Here is a 14,316-nt window from a genome sequence, read left to right on the forward strand (position 1 = left end):
GGATATCAGAGATTTACGGGTTGTTTTCATTCAGAGAAGAGAAGGAAACGGTAGAAAGAACCTCTGTCCCACCCTGGGAGTGGGGCGGGGGTGGGGGGGGGGAAGGGAGGAGATGTAAGGGGTGAGGAAAGAAAAAACTTGGACGCACCTTTTGAATTCCAAAGGAGGCAGACAGATTTTAAAAGGCTGTATGAGGTGAGATCTGGGAAAATAGGAAAGAGTTCCACACAGTAGTTAAAAGCTCAGCTCTGGAGTCAGACTGACTTAGGTTCAAATCCAGACTATACTAGCCACCTGGGTGATCTCCAGCAGTAACTTAGCTTTTTTGGATAGGCCAGCAGTACAGGCTCTAGAGTGAGACTAGCGGAGTTTGCATCTGGGCTCTGTGATATTAGGCAAGTTATTTAACCTCTCTGTGCCTCACACTTTGCCTTTGTAAAATGTAAACCAACTCACCTTCTAAGGTGTCATAAGGACTTAGCATAAAGCGCCTGAGACATTGGCAATCACTCAACATATGTTAGTTATTATTATCACCTCTGGAGTTTTCCTCCAAATACAGTCGGCAAGAAACTTTAAGCTAACATACACATCTCTTTTTATTTGAATAGTTATGAATTTACTTTCAAGTGTATTAAAATAGATGACTAACATAATCAAAGGTGTGATCTCGCTAATGTTATTGCTTAGGGCAAGGCTGTGTGAAAAAGGGAAATCGATTTAAAGCTAATTTAGAGAATAAGGGAAGTTAATAAAATAAGTCAATTAAGATATATAATATAGATGGAACGCGGGTATGAAAGAAAACCATGCAGGCAATACCTGAATGGCTGAAAAAATGGGAAAATAATCCATGATGCTTTCTGCTAATAAAACCTTTTAAGGCACTTGGGTGGAGAAATGAGGCAGGGAAGATATCGATCAAGACGTTATCACAAGAACGTTACCTCTTTCCCCCTCTGTAACCACTGTTCTTCCCTTTTTGAGAAATTGGTAGGAGGGCACAGACAAGCGAGGCCCTACGCCCTAACGAGATCCTGTAACCCGGATTAACTGTGGCTTGGGGGGTTTGGGGAAAGGAAGGCACAATCCAAAGGCCCAGCTCTGGAAACCGAAAGCCAACTCCCCAACTTCTCTCTCCCGTCGCGTTTAGGGCGATTCGGGCCTCTCTGATTTTTTTTGGATCACTGGGTCAATCAGTCAGCCAATGCCTCGGGAGAAGTTTAATTAAACTCAGATCACCGGCGCGAGCTGCCAAAGGCCTCCCAGCCCGCCCGCGCCCCGCCCCTGCCCGCGCCGTCCCCCTCCGCACATCTGGTGAAAAGCTTCTCCCCAGCCCGGCCCGGCCGGGCCGCAGTCCGCGCATGCGCGTCGGCGGGGCGCCCAGCGCCCCGCGGCAGGCTCCGCTCCCAGAAGCGAGCGTTGCAAACTGTTGCATCAGACGGCAAGCAGCCGCCCGGCCGCCAGGGTTTCTAGGAAGATAGGAAGGGTTTGAGATCCTCTGTGGTCGAATGGGAGCGTTGGCTGTCACTCACGGTGTTTACACGCTGGTAACACAATCCCCTGAAACCTCAAGCTTGCGCCAGTCCGGGGAGGGCCTTAGCCACAGGTGAAATTCTCTGAACTCCGCCGCTTCTGCCCCCACCCCACCGCCCCAGGCTGGACCAAGTGAATTGGACTCGGTCTGCTTTAATAATGGCATGGGCCCTAAAGGAATGAGCTGGGTTTGATTTCTCTTCCCAAGTACAAGAATGCCCCTGAGGAATTTCTCACTCTGTGAAAGCGCAAAACTAATTTCCCCAGACAGGCGCTGTTGCCGGTTCCCAAAAGGGCTTGGAAAGATCCCAGCAGGAATGCTCAGTGGTTCCAAATCTCTTCACCCGAGCCGCTGGATATGCAGACACTGACCACCAAGAACTTCTTGGTGGGTGGACACACGTCCTTCCCAGACAGGCCTTCTTTTTAGAGTATCTCAGGCCCCCATGTTATGGAGATTTTGGAATCAGCCAGAGAATGCACAACCACGAACTCATACAGACACAGCACAAATGTAACAGTTCTCTAGATTCAAGTGGCTCTGCAACTCAGGTAAGGGAAAAGTTTTCCTCACTACTCTCCTTCATTCTTCTGGTCTCTGGGCCTCTGCCTTCCTCCAGGGGAGGGAAAATGATGCTGTAGCTAGCAGGGATGGGACAGTCTTGAGGGCTGGGATATTCAAAAAGAATGAATATAATTTGGAATCTATTCTCTACAGGGACTTCCAGGGACATAATCAGAATCCTACAGTTCAAACTCTCTCTCTCCTTTAAAATTTTTTTTTTTGGAATGGGTGACAACCAAGTCATTGAGTATTAGTTAATGGATGTTCCAAAAAGACAAAAACCAACAATGCACCTTAAGCATTCTGTCATAACTATGATGTTGACGTTGAAAATCGATTCCATTTGAATAATCTGGAAAGCTGAAACAAGGCTAGTGTTCTTCTTTCCCCTCATTATTATGAATCACTCAATCCCAAGATTCAATAACAAAATGACCTGGAAGACTCGTAGCATTATCCAACATATCCACCACTTGCCAGACAGTCACTGTGGTTTGTTTCAGCCAAGCTTTTCCTTTGAACAGTGGGGTATTATGGGACTATAGGATTTTTTCATTGTAATGGATGCTTCATAAATATGGCCCAAGCTATTAAGGTTGTCAACAATGATCATACGAACTGAAGGCATGACAATGAGGGAAGAGGTATGGGCAAGTGGTAGAGCTGGAGCCTTTCCAGGCTCTGCCTCTGAGGGTATATGTCGGGACTTCTGCCAAATGGATGTCACCAAGGTGGTATCCTGAGGTCACAGGGTGTGGTCTCCTGGAGCTGCCAGGAGCTACCAGAATGTCAGATATGTCTGAGCAGTTGTCCCACTTGGAGAAGCAAGTCATTTACTATTGTGGGGCCTCTCCAGGCATGCAAGTTGTAGCCATGAGGTCAGGAGCCAGGTGGCAAGTGGAGAAAGTGAGCTCATGAGCTCATGTTGGGTTCTCTGCTGTACCAGTAGCACTTACATATAGTGGGTTCTCAATGCATGTTTGTAGAATGAATGCACAGAAAAAAATGAGGGAAGCAGCAGAGAGAGATAAGGTCAAAGAAGTCCAAGAATTTTGCAACAGGCAGCCTGGGATGTCCAGGGCTTGTTTGTGTTGGGCATGGGGGAACCCTTCTAGTTCAAAGATAATAGGGCAAGAGAATCAGAACTGTGAAGTGACAGTCTCCTGAGGTCCCTTCTGCCTTGGTTTCCCTGTTTGGAAAAGCAGGGAAACCAAGCTGGTGATTCCAGAGCTGAGCAGTCATTCTGTTTAACCAAGCCTAGTGACATCATCATCAATAACAATTGCCTCACCTTGACTGAATTCCCAGAGCAAACTTCTGGGAAAGTAAGGAGTCTGGGGGAAGGTGTGTGACTAAGATCCAGGGGACAGGAAAATCCCTTAGAAGCCACACTCTAAAACCATAAGCAAAGTGGTGGCCCAGATGGTTAGATGATGCAGACATAAGCCAAAAGTGTGATTCGTTTTCCACATTTCATGGACACTCACCGATTCTAGGCACTATACCGAGCCCAAACCCAGACAAAGCTCCCGTTCTAAGGGCTTATGATCTAAGTTCCTTGTGGAAAGTCTGTCTTTCAAATGTTTAAAGCACCTCATTTAATCCTCATTTCCCCTTCAAGTCATGTACCTCCTTCCTGAGAAACCCACCAAGTTTGAAGTGTGTAGCTGGCCTTCCTTCTGTTTTTTTGTGATTTATGTGCCAATTTAAAGGGTGGGGAGAGCCACATTAATTTAAAAATAAAACACAAATAGCCATATGAGTCTTGGTTAAAGTAAAAACCACAGAAGGCATTTTTTTTCCTCTCATATTTTTCAGATTTTCCTAGAACCACCTTTATTTCCTCAGAGCCCAGTCATAGAAAGTGAGTGGGCCTCTCAGGATGCTTTTCCAAGCAAAAGTGAAAACCCTCATTCCTGTTCTCCTCTGCCTGCACTTTTAGCTTTTGTTTTTTTCTTTTTTTAGACACTTGAGTCCCAAACTGGGCTCACAAAGCAATCGAAGCCCCTAATTCACCTGTGTGTAGTATTGCTAAGCACTCTTGGAGCAGATTTTGGTTTGCTGTTGCTTGGTTTGCATCTTACCTCTTCTGTTCAGTTGGATCAGCTGATGGGAACATGGCTTTATAGTTATGTCTTCCTGGGGGTGCCTGGCTGGCTCAGTCGGTAGAGCATGTACCTCTTGATGTCAAGGTTGTGAGTTCAAGCCCCACATTGGCATGGAGCCTACTTAAGTAAAACAAAAAAAAAAAAAATTTTTTAATAATAAAGTTAGATCCTCCTAGTGGATTCCCAGCATTGCCGTTGTGGCCTCTTTTATCAAAAGAATAATGATGCACTCCTCTGGGCTGTAGTGAGGATTGAGGAGTCAAGACACAGGAAGGGCTCAGCACAAAACAAGCTCTCAAGACACTGTAGCTATTAAAAAATATAGATCCTTTCATCAATCTGCTCCTTCCTTAACCAAGCCCCTCCTCCTGTTTCGGAGAAGAAAATTAGTTATCTATTCCGAGATGGTTTATCTCCATTTTACCTCACCAAAGGGGCCAGGAGAAGGGGAGACAAAGCCGAGTATGACTTGCAAACACCTGAGGTTTTTAATGGAATGGGATCAGTGTTCTTGCCTTTCAGCGAGAGGTAACTAAATCAATGGCGCAGGGACTGGGGAAGACTTGAAAACCTATGGTGGGATGGCAGGACCACAGAAAACGGGAATTAGTCAGGAAAAGAGGGCCCTGGGCTGAGATGAGGGGTCAGAGGGGTGCCAGACGCCAGGAAGAAGGGGTTCCCACTTGGGGCGTTCCGAGTCCAGGCATCTGCAGGCGGAGGCTGCAGGCCTCGGGGGTCTGGTGACCGTGGGACCCGAGGCGCGTGCGACAGCGCCCTCTGCCGGCCGCACAGAGCAAGCCGCCAGCCCCGCCGCTCTGCAGGTGGGACCAGGGATCCCTCCCGCTGCCTCCGCCCCCGCTCCATCCCTTCTGAGGACCGCGCGGCCAGGTCCCGACCGGATTCCGGGAGACGCGTCCCTATCTGACGCCTGCGGGCTGAGCAGAGACGATGCTCCGAAACATCCGATTCACCCGGGGATCGGAGGCCGCGGGAACCCACCCATACCCCGCAGAGGCTGCGCCTCTTGGGACCCGGGGCCAAAGCCTGCTGGGCTGTCGGAGGTGGTTTGGAAGTGGCATCGCCTATGGCCAAGACCGCGGGTTCTGCGAACAGAGAGGAGCCCTGGGTTCGCTTTCTGCCGCATCCATTTTCCAGCTAGGTGACCTTGGGCAAGGTACTTAAATTTCCATGTGCCTTAATTTCCTCATCTTTAAGATGGAGAGATTGATCCCGACCTTATGGGTTGACATGAGGATTACATGGGATCAGACAGCCTGGGTTGGAATTTTGGCACTGACATCAGCTAGCTGTGTGCCTGGGGCAAATTACTTAACCTCTCTGTGCCCCAGTTTCCTTAAAATAGGGATAATAACGGTACTTACCTCCGAGGGTTGTTGCCTGCAAAGCGCTTAACACAGTGCCTGGCACAGAGTAAGCGCTCAATAAATGGTGGCTCTTATGGTTGTTGTCGTTATTACTGTTCTTAAGAGCGCTGAGCACAAGAGCAGAACTCTAGCGGGCTGCTATTATTAGTCTCTTTCTTGGGTCCGGTTATTTCTTTCCGGGCATTGTTAAAATCTTTTACCATGAGCTCGCGTCCTTATCAGTAGCCGAAGGACAGCCGGCCTTCCTGAGATTGGAAAATCGAGGTTCCCCTGGAGGAGGGCCAAGGACGCGACCGCGGGCTGCAAGGACCGGGACCTCCCCGGGGGACACCCGCGCCAAGCCGCCTCCGCCCGTGCCTCCATTAGCGCGCGTCAGAGCCGCAGTGACGTCGCCAGGTCCCGGCGTTGGGGAGGCGCGGCGCGGGGAGGCGCGGCCTGGGCACGCGGGGAGCCTGGGATGCCGGGGGTGGCCGGGGTGCAGGAGACGTCCGGGGCCGCGCGGTGCCCTGCTGTCCTCGACCGCTGCGGCCGAGGCAGCCCTAGGAGCTGTGGGAAGTCCACGGCTCTAGTCGCCTGTTCCCCCCGCCCGCCCGCGCGCCCGCGCCTTGCGCTCTCGGGCTCCGCCTGCACCCCGCGGTGAGGCCGGCGAGGCCAACTCCGGGCCCGCCCAGCCCGCGCGGGGCTGGTCTCCCGGCGGCCGCTCAGCGTCTGCGCGGTCCTCCCCCCTCCCCCTCTTCTCTTCCCCCAGCCCGCCCCAGTCCCATTCCTTGTCGTCCCCCCCTCCCCCCCACCCGAGACCTGCTCACTTTCGTCTTCCTCTGCCCTCCTTCTGGACCAACTCATTGGCTGTGAGTGGTCAGTAAACGCCCGCAGGAGGCGCCTCCTGCTCCCAGCTGGCGGGAGCCCTTGGCGCACCCATTCTGCTGCTCATAGGACAGTTCCACTTGGTGTGCCCTGCACGCACTTGCCCCTATTATTGTCCATGTCGGCGGTGGCCACCCAACCATCGTCCTAGATGTCTCGCCTTCCCTCCTAAATACTTCTTCGGGCACCCCTCACTTCTTCCAGGATGGATGGCTTTCTAGTTCCAGCCATCCTGGTTTAGGCTATTAGCATATTTCTCTCAAAGATCTCCTTGTCTGCACCCCAGCCTCCTTCAGATCCATCCTTCACACACTGTTAGAGCAAGCCACCTACACCCATGTCTGGCCATGCCTCTCTTGGCTTGAGGCTGCCCAGCCTGGGACCTCAAGCCTTCTGTGTTCATGGCCATTTCCTAACACCTCTGGAGCTAGTCCTGAGTGTATGACCTAGGCGGGACCATGCTGTGGAAGGTCCTCGGGGTCTTTTTATTGCTGTTGGGCCCTCTTCAGGGAATTTGCACCTCACTCCCTCCTCCTCTTTCTCCAATTGGCTTCCTCTTACTCATTCTCCACAACTCAAGATATGAGTCATCTCTGACATGAATGCTTTCCCTGTTCTGCTATCTAGCTGAGAGAAGTCTCTCTGGGCCCCAGTGCTTTCCATCCTTGCTGCCTTCCTCATAGGGTAAAAACCTGATCTTCAAGATATCCTATGAGGCTCTGCATGGTCTGTGCACCACCCTCCCCCCACCCCAACTCCAGCCCCCTTTCCCCTCTGCTCTGGCCACAGAACTGGGGGTCTCAGTTCCCAGTCTCTGTGCTCACCCTCCCACCCCAGGGTCTTTGCACAGCTTGTTTTCTCTGCCTGGTACACCTTTCTGCCCTTCCTCACCTATTCAGTTTTGGGCTGTCATCCTAAGTAAGCATCACATCCGTTGAGACCCCTCCCCCAACCCCACCTCCAATTCAATTCTCTGATAGATCAAAGCACATAAAAAAACTACAGAGAGTAATATCGTTAACACCTATTTATTCCGCACCCATCCCATGCCCCTCGAGCCTTTGCCAAAGCTTAACATTTGCCACGATTTCTTCAAATCTTTTTTTTTTTTTTTTTTTAAGCACATAAAACATCTTTCAATATAGAGCCCTCTGAACCCATGTCTGTCTCTCTCCTAAGGTAACCACTCTCCTGCACTGGGATGTGTCATATTCCTATACATGCTTTTGTATTTTTACTATATATGTTTGTGCCTATAAACACTTTATAGAATTGTCTGGCATGTTTGCAAACTTTGGAGAAGTGGCATTATACTGACTATATCATTGTGCAACTTGCTTTTTTCACTCAGCTTATGATTTCAAAATGCATTCACATTGATTCATGGAGTTCTAGATCATACATTTTCACTGCTCGTCAGGGTCCCATTGCATGAGTTCACCGCACTTTATTCACCCATCTTTTTCTGAAGGACGTTTAGCTCATTGTCACTTTCATGTTGTTAGAAACAATGCTACAATGAATGTTTGTTATACCTATCCCCTTGTGTGAAAGGGAGCCATCGGGTAGATACTTGTGTGTGAAATTGCTGGACTTGGGTCACGTGAATTGGCAGCTTTACTCAGCGTGGCTGAACGGTTTTTCAAAGTGGTTGTACCAATTTACACTTTGATAGCAATATGTAACTTGGAGTTCCCGTGCTTGGCATCCTCAACAACACTTGGTAATGTCAGACTTTAAAAATTTTGCCAAGCTGATGGGTATAAAATGGCATTTCAGTGTTTTAATTTGCAACTCCCTGTTTACAAGAGAGATAAAGCATACTTTCCTTTGTTTATTGTTCATTTGCCGTTCATCTTTTAAAAATTGCCCTTGGTTTGACAATGCTTCTATTGCATTATCTCTTATTACGTGTGGGAACTCTTTATATGTTCTGGAAACTAATCCTTTGTCAGGTTGTCGTCCATCTGGTGTCTTCTACTCTACTCAAGTACAGTTTAAACCTGTGTGATTATTTGATTAATGTCTGACTTTCCCACTAGACTATAAGCTCCATGAGAAGAGGGACTATCCCCTGTGACTAGTGCAGTGTTTAAGACATAGCAGCAACTCAATAAATACTTCTGGACTGAATTGCATTGACATCATTTGTCTTTTTATGTGCTTCTGCTCAGCCCTCACCCTCAACCATTCACGAGGCTATAAATTCCTTGAGAGCAGGAATCTGGCGCTATTTTCTTCATCTTCGTATCTCCATCTTTGTATCTATCAGAACCCAACACCTCTGGCACAGAGTATATACCCTGTCATTTTTGCTTAATTAATTTTATTTGAGCTTTGTCTTTCCTTTTTCCTCAACCTTTTATCTCCAAGTCCAGTTATATATTATCTATAAAATGAATGATTAATAAAAACTTCCTCAGGTGTTTGTGAAAATCCCATGGTATAATGTATGCCGGTAAGAAGAACAATGCTTAGCATACAGTTGGTGCTCAATAAGTGGTGACGTCCGTTGCTCCCACAACAATCATTTGGGCGAATAAAGATACACTCTGTTTAATTTTAACAGACAGAATTCTTTCAGAGAGAGAATAAAAGTGAACTTCCTGAAGATCTGGTGAGCGTTTTTTTTTTTTTCCTTTATTGGCATTTGACCCATTATATAAGGCTCAGTCCCAACATGATCTCTGAAAAGCATCAAATATCATTCTTCTCCTTCTCTTTTATAAATTCCAGACATATCAAAGGCATATGAACCATACATAGAATTCAAACCTTTAAGTGGAAACATATAAAGGCCAATTTCACGTCTTTGGCCAGAAGTCAGAGAGCAGAAAGGAGGTCTGTCAATGATACCAGGGGTGGGATTTAGTGGCTGCAGTCAGGGACAAAAGGAGAATTCTTACATCTGTTTCCTACATCTGCCATTGATTGTGTGACCTTTGATCTATTTATAAAATGAAGACAATAATTCTTGCTTTTTCTGGATGTTGAACTTCATTAATTACTCATTTAAAAATGCTTTGAGATCCTCAACATGAAAGGCAGTTTGGCTATATTTAAATAGTGCTCCCAAGAGGTAAATGACCCAGCAACATCTGTCCGTGCAACACAGGAATATGATCTCTATTTTACCAGAAAGTGAGGCCCGGGAAGGTGGATTTGTGTGCCTGAAGTTGTAAGCTGCCGACAGACGGAGGGTGGGGGGGACCCCCCTCCATCTCCGGCCCTAAGCTTGAAGGAACGAGAAATCTCAGGGCAGCCTTATTTGATCAAGATGTCATACTCCGCCGAGGCCCGTCATCTCTAGGGTTTCATCTCTGCCTGAGGAAAGCAGGTGTCTGCACTGGGCCGACTGCAACGTGAGCTCACCGGAGAGAACAATTAGAGCCACAGTGACCGCTGGCGGCGGCCTCTCCCCAGAAGGCCCCAAAGGAACTTTGCTGAGGGATGTAACAGAAGAAGGTGGGCTGAATCCAGAAGGCAGTGTAGGCAGGGCCCCTGTGGAGCCTGACCTTCTCCTCAACTCTGAGGTCTGGGAGAGGGACCTGAAGGCCCGGAGAGGGCTGAGATCCCTGTCTGACAATTCCGTGTGGTAGCATCTGGGGGTTACGAGGCTGTTGGAACTGGCAGCGACACGTTGCAATGGTTTGAAGAGAGAGCCCTGGAACCAGAACACCGGGCTTTAAAATCCAGCTGCAAAACTTACCCGCTATGCGACTTGGCCACTCAACCCCTCGGAGCCTCAGCGCCTCACCCTTGGGTAGGAACTGATGACCGCACCCACAAACACCAAGCTGTCGGAATTGGTGGGAAGATCAAGAAAGAAAAAGCATGGGACACCACACCACTGAGGAATGGGTTAAGTCAATCCTTGTTAAGAAGATTAAAACACTAAAAACCCACTCTCTTAAAAGATTTTTTTCTCTCTATTCTTAAGGTCATACGCGTACATGATTTAAAAAAACAAACAAACAAACAAACAAACAAAAGCAACCCCAAACCAAAACAGCCTGAGAGAGAGTACAGTGAAAAATGAGCATCTCTGCCATTGGGACTTCTTGTCACCCATTTCCCCTCCCGTGGTGGCAATAAATATTCAATAATGTTACCAGATTCTGGTATATCTTTCCAGAGATAGCCTGTGCACATATGAAGATCTATGTGGATTTGAAACTGTGCCTCCTTTTGACACAGATAACATGCTCTCTACACTCTTCGTGTACTTTGCATTTTATTCGCCACTAGACAATGTTCCTTGAAATGAATTCCATATGAGTATGTAAAGAGGCACCGGTCTTTTTTCTTTTTTTACAGGTTTTGTTTTTAAGGAATCTCTATACCCTACATGGGGCTCAAACTCACAACCCCGAGATTAAGAGTCGCATGCTCCACCGACTGGGCCAGCCAGGCACCCCTGAGGCCCCTTTCTTTTAAGCCTGCACAGTATTACACTGCATTTATTTAGCTAGTTCTCTGCAGACAGACGTTTCGGTCTGTATTAGTTTCCTCTTCCTGCTGTAACAAATCACCACAAATTCGGTGGCTTAAAACAACAGAACTCTATTATCTTCCAGTTCTGTAGATCAGAAGCCTGAAATGGTTCTTGCTGGGCTAAGTTCAAGGTGTTGGTAGGATTACCTTCCCTCTGGAGACTTTAGGGAAGCATCAGTTTCCTTGCTCTTTCTAGCTTCTAGAGACCACTTGTATTCCTTGACTTGTGTCTCCTTCCTCCATGTTCAAAGCTAGCAACCGTAGGTTGAGTTTTTTCTCAAATCACCCGATTCTCACTCTCCTTTTCTGCTACGCTCCTTTGTTTCTGAGGACCCTTGTTATGATATTGAGCTAACTCAGGTAATCTCCCTATTTTAAGGTCAGCTGTTTAGCAATCTTAATTCCATCTGTAACTTTAATTCCCTTTGCCATGAGTATTCACAGGTTCTGGGGATTGGAATATGGAATTTTGGGGGGCCGTTTGTCTGTCTGCCACAAGGCTATTTCCTGTCTTTTGCCATTACAAACAGAACAGATGAATGTCTTGTATAAATGTCATTTCCTACCTGTGAGTATGTGTGCGAGATAAAGTCTGAGAAGTGGACTATCTGTGTAAAAGGACATGTGTTCTAAAATTTTTTGGAAAGTATTGTCAAATTTCATTCCAAAGGGATTGTACCAACTTACATACCTACCACCAATGTATTTGTACAAGTTAAAAAAAAAATAAGTAGCTTTTTTTTTTTTTTTTTTTTAGAGAAGTTTTAGGTTTACAGAAAAAATGGACGGGAAAGTAATGAGTTCCCACATCTCTCCCTCCCTCTCCCATAGTTTCCCCTCTTATTTACATGCTGTATTAATGTGGCATATTTGTTATAATTGCTGAACCAATGCTGATACTTATTATCACACAAAGTCCATACTTTACATTAGGGTTCACTCTGTCCTACATTCTATGGGTTTGGATAAATGTATAATACAGGTATCCACACTGTAGTATCATACAAAGTAGTTTCACTGACCTAAAAACCCTCTGTGCTCCATCTGGTCGTCCTTCCCTCTCTTTTGCCCTCAACCCCTAGCAAACAGTGATATTTTGACTGTCTCCATAGTTTTGCCTTTTCTAGGATGTCATATAATTGGAATCATAATCCTTTTCAGGTGGGCTTCTCTCACCTAGCAATATGCATTTAAGATTCCTTCGTGTCTTTTTTGTGACTTGATGGTTCATTTCTTTTTATTGCTAAATAATATTCCATTGTATGGATATACCACAGGTTGTTTATCCATTCACTTATTGAAAGACATCTTGGTTGCTTCTGAGATTTGGCAATTATGAATAAAGTTGCTATACTTGAAGAATGCAGGGGTTAGGGGAGCAGATCCCTGCACAGCTGAAAATCTGAGTATAACTTTTGACTCCCTCAAAATTTAACTACTAATAAATAGCCTGCTATTGATCTTACCGATAACATAGTCAGATTAGCACATATTTTGTGTATTATGATATGTGTATTTTTACAGTAAAGTAAGCTAGAGAAAAGAAAATGTTATTAAGAAAATGATATGGGGGCACCTGGGTGGCTCAGTCGGTTGAGCATCTGACTTCAGCTCAGGTCATGATCTCGTGGTCTGTGAGTTTGAGCCCTGTGTTGGGCTCTGTGCTGACAGCTTGGAGCCTGGAGCCTGCTTCAGATTCTGTGTTTCTCTCTGACCCTCCCACACTCATGCTCTGTCTCTCTGTGTCTCTTTCCCTCTTTCAAAAATAAATTAAAAAAAATTAAAAAGATTTTTAAATAAAGAAAAAATAAAAAGAAAATCATATGGGGGCACCTGGCTAGCATGGTCGGTGGAACATGTGACTTTTGATCTGGGGGTTGTGAGTTAGAGCCCCACACTGGGTGTGGAAATTACTTAAAACTAAAGTCTTTAAAAAAAAAGAAAATCATATGGAAGAGAAAATACATTTACAGTACTGTACTATATTTATATTTAAAAAATCCACATCTAAGTGGACCCATGCAGTTCAAACCTGTATTGTCCAAGGGTCAACTGTAAACATCTATGTGCAGATTTTTTTAAGTTTATTTTGCTATTTTGTGAGGGGGACGGGAGGGACAGAGAGAGGGAGAGAGAGAGAATCCTAAGCAGGCTACACACTGTCAGCCCAGAGCCTGACACAGGGCTCAAACTCACGGACCATGAGACTATGACCTCAGCCAGAATCAAGAGTCGGATGCTTAACGGACTGAGCCACCCAGGCTCCCCTGTGCGCAGATTTTTGTATGGTTATAAATTTTCAATTGCACCACTTTTTATACATCTTTGAACATACAGTATTTTAGAAACCTTTTTCACCTTGGCTAATCTGATAGATGAAAAATGGCATCTAGTTGTTTTAATGTACATTCCTTTAATTAAGAGTGAAATTTGACATCTTTTTGTATTTACCCTTTTATTTCTGGAAATGGTCTGTTCATGTTTGTTTTTCTATTGGGTTGTTTTTTCTCAGTGATACAAACAAATTTTTTATATAAAAAGGAAAATTGGAAACGTGTTATATTTTTACAAATATTATGTCCAGCTTATTGTTTTGTCTTTTGGTTTTTTTTTTTTCCATGTAGAAATTTAGAACTTGTTTAAGTCAATGTACACCTTTTCTTTCTTAAGGGCCTTTGTGTTTGTGTCTTACCTTTCCTACTCTGAGATTAAAGAAGAAATCCTCAGTTTACTTCTAATGTTTATTTATTTTAAAAAATTTTTATATTTTATTTTATATTTGAGAGAGAGAGAGAGAGAGAGCATGAGCAGGAGAGGGGCAGAGAGATGGAGACAGAAGCTGAAGCAGGCTCCAGGCTCTGAGCTGTCAGCACAGAGTGCGATGCGGGGCTTGAACTAACGAGCAGTGAGATCATAACCTGAGCCGAAGTTGGACACTTAACCGACTGAGTCACCCAGGCACCCCTACTTATGTTTTTATGGATTTCCTTTTGACGTTTAAGTCTTTGATACATCAGGATATATTTAGGTGCAAGGAGCAAGGTGGGGTTCCAAATGCTGCTCTCCCCGCATTGTTAACCTATCCAGGAATGTTGGTCCAGTATCATTTTCCAGATAATCCATCTTTCCTCTTTTTGGAAGTGCCACCTTGATTATATACTAAATTCTAGTGGGTAATTGTGTTTATTCTGGTCTTTTGAGCTGTTTTGCTTACCAAAGTTTTACATTGTGTTTTTTATTTTATTTAAAAAATTTTTTAATGTTTATTTTTGAGAGAGAGAGACAGGGAAGGGGCAGAGAGAAAGACACAGAATCTGAAGCAGGCTCCAGGCTCTGAGCCGTCAGCACAGAGCCCAATGTGGGG

The 14,316-nt window shown here is 45.8% G+C and overlaps 1 long non-coding RNA gene across 3 annotated transcripts in view; it reads left to right on the forward strand.

The window, feature by feature from the left end:
* The first annotated feature begins 1,342 nt into the window (after positions 1-1,342).
* The window catches only part of LOC113603367 (uncharacterized), a 72,814-nt gene continuing 59,840 nt past the window's right edge, over positions 1,343-14,316 (forward strand). For 2 of the 3 annotated variants that reach the window (XR_008290362.1, XR_008290361.1), the window contains exon 1: positions 1,343-2,088. This is a non-coding gene — a long non-coding RNA (uncharacterized LOC113603367). The remainder of the gene's footprint in view (positions 2,089-14,316) is intronic. The other variant, XR_008290363.1, reaches the window with a different exon arrangement.

The sequence above is a fragment of the Acinonyx jubatus genome, chromosome D1 (genome assembly GCF_027475565.1).
Source record: "Acinonyx jubatus isolate Ajub_Pintada_27869175 chromosome D1, VMU_Ajub_asm_v1.0, whole genome shotgun sequence".
NCBI lineage: Eukaryota > Metazoa > Chordata > Mammalia > Carnivora > Felidae > Acinonyx > Acinonyx jubatus.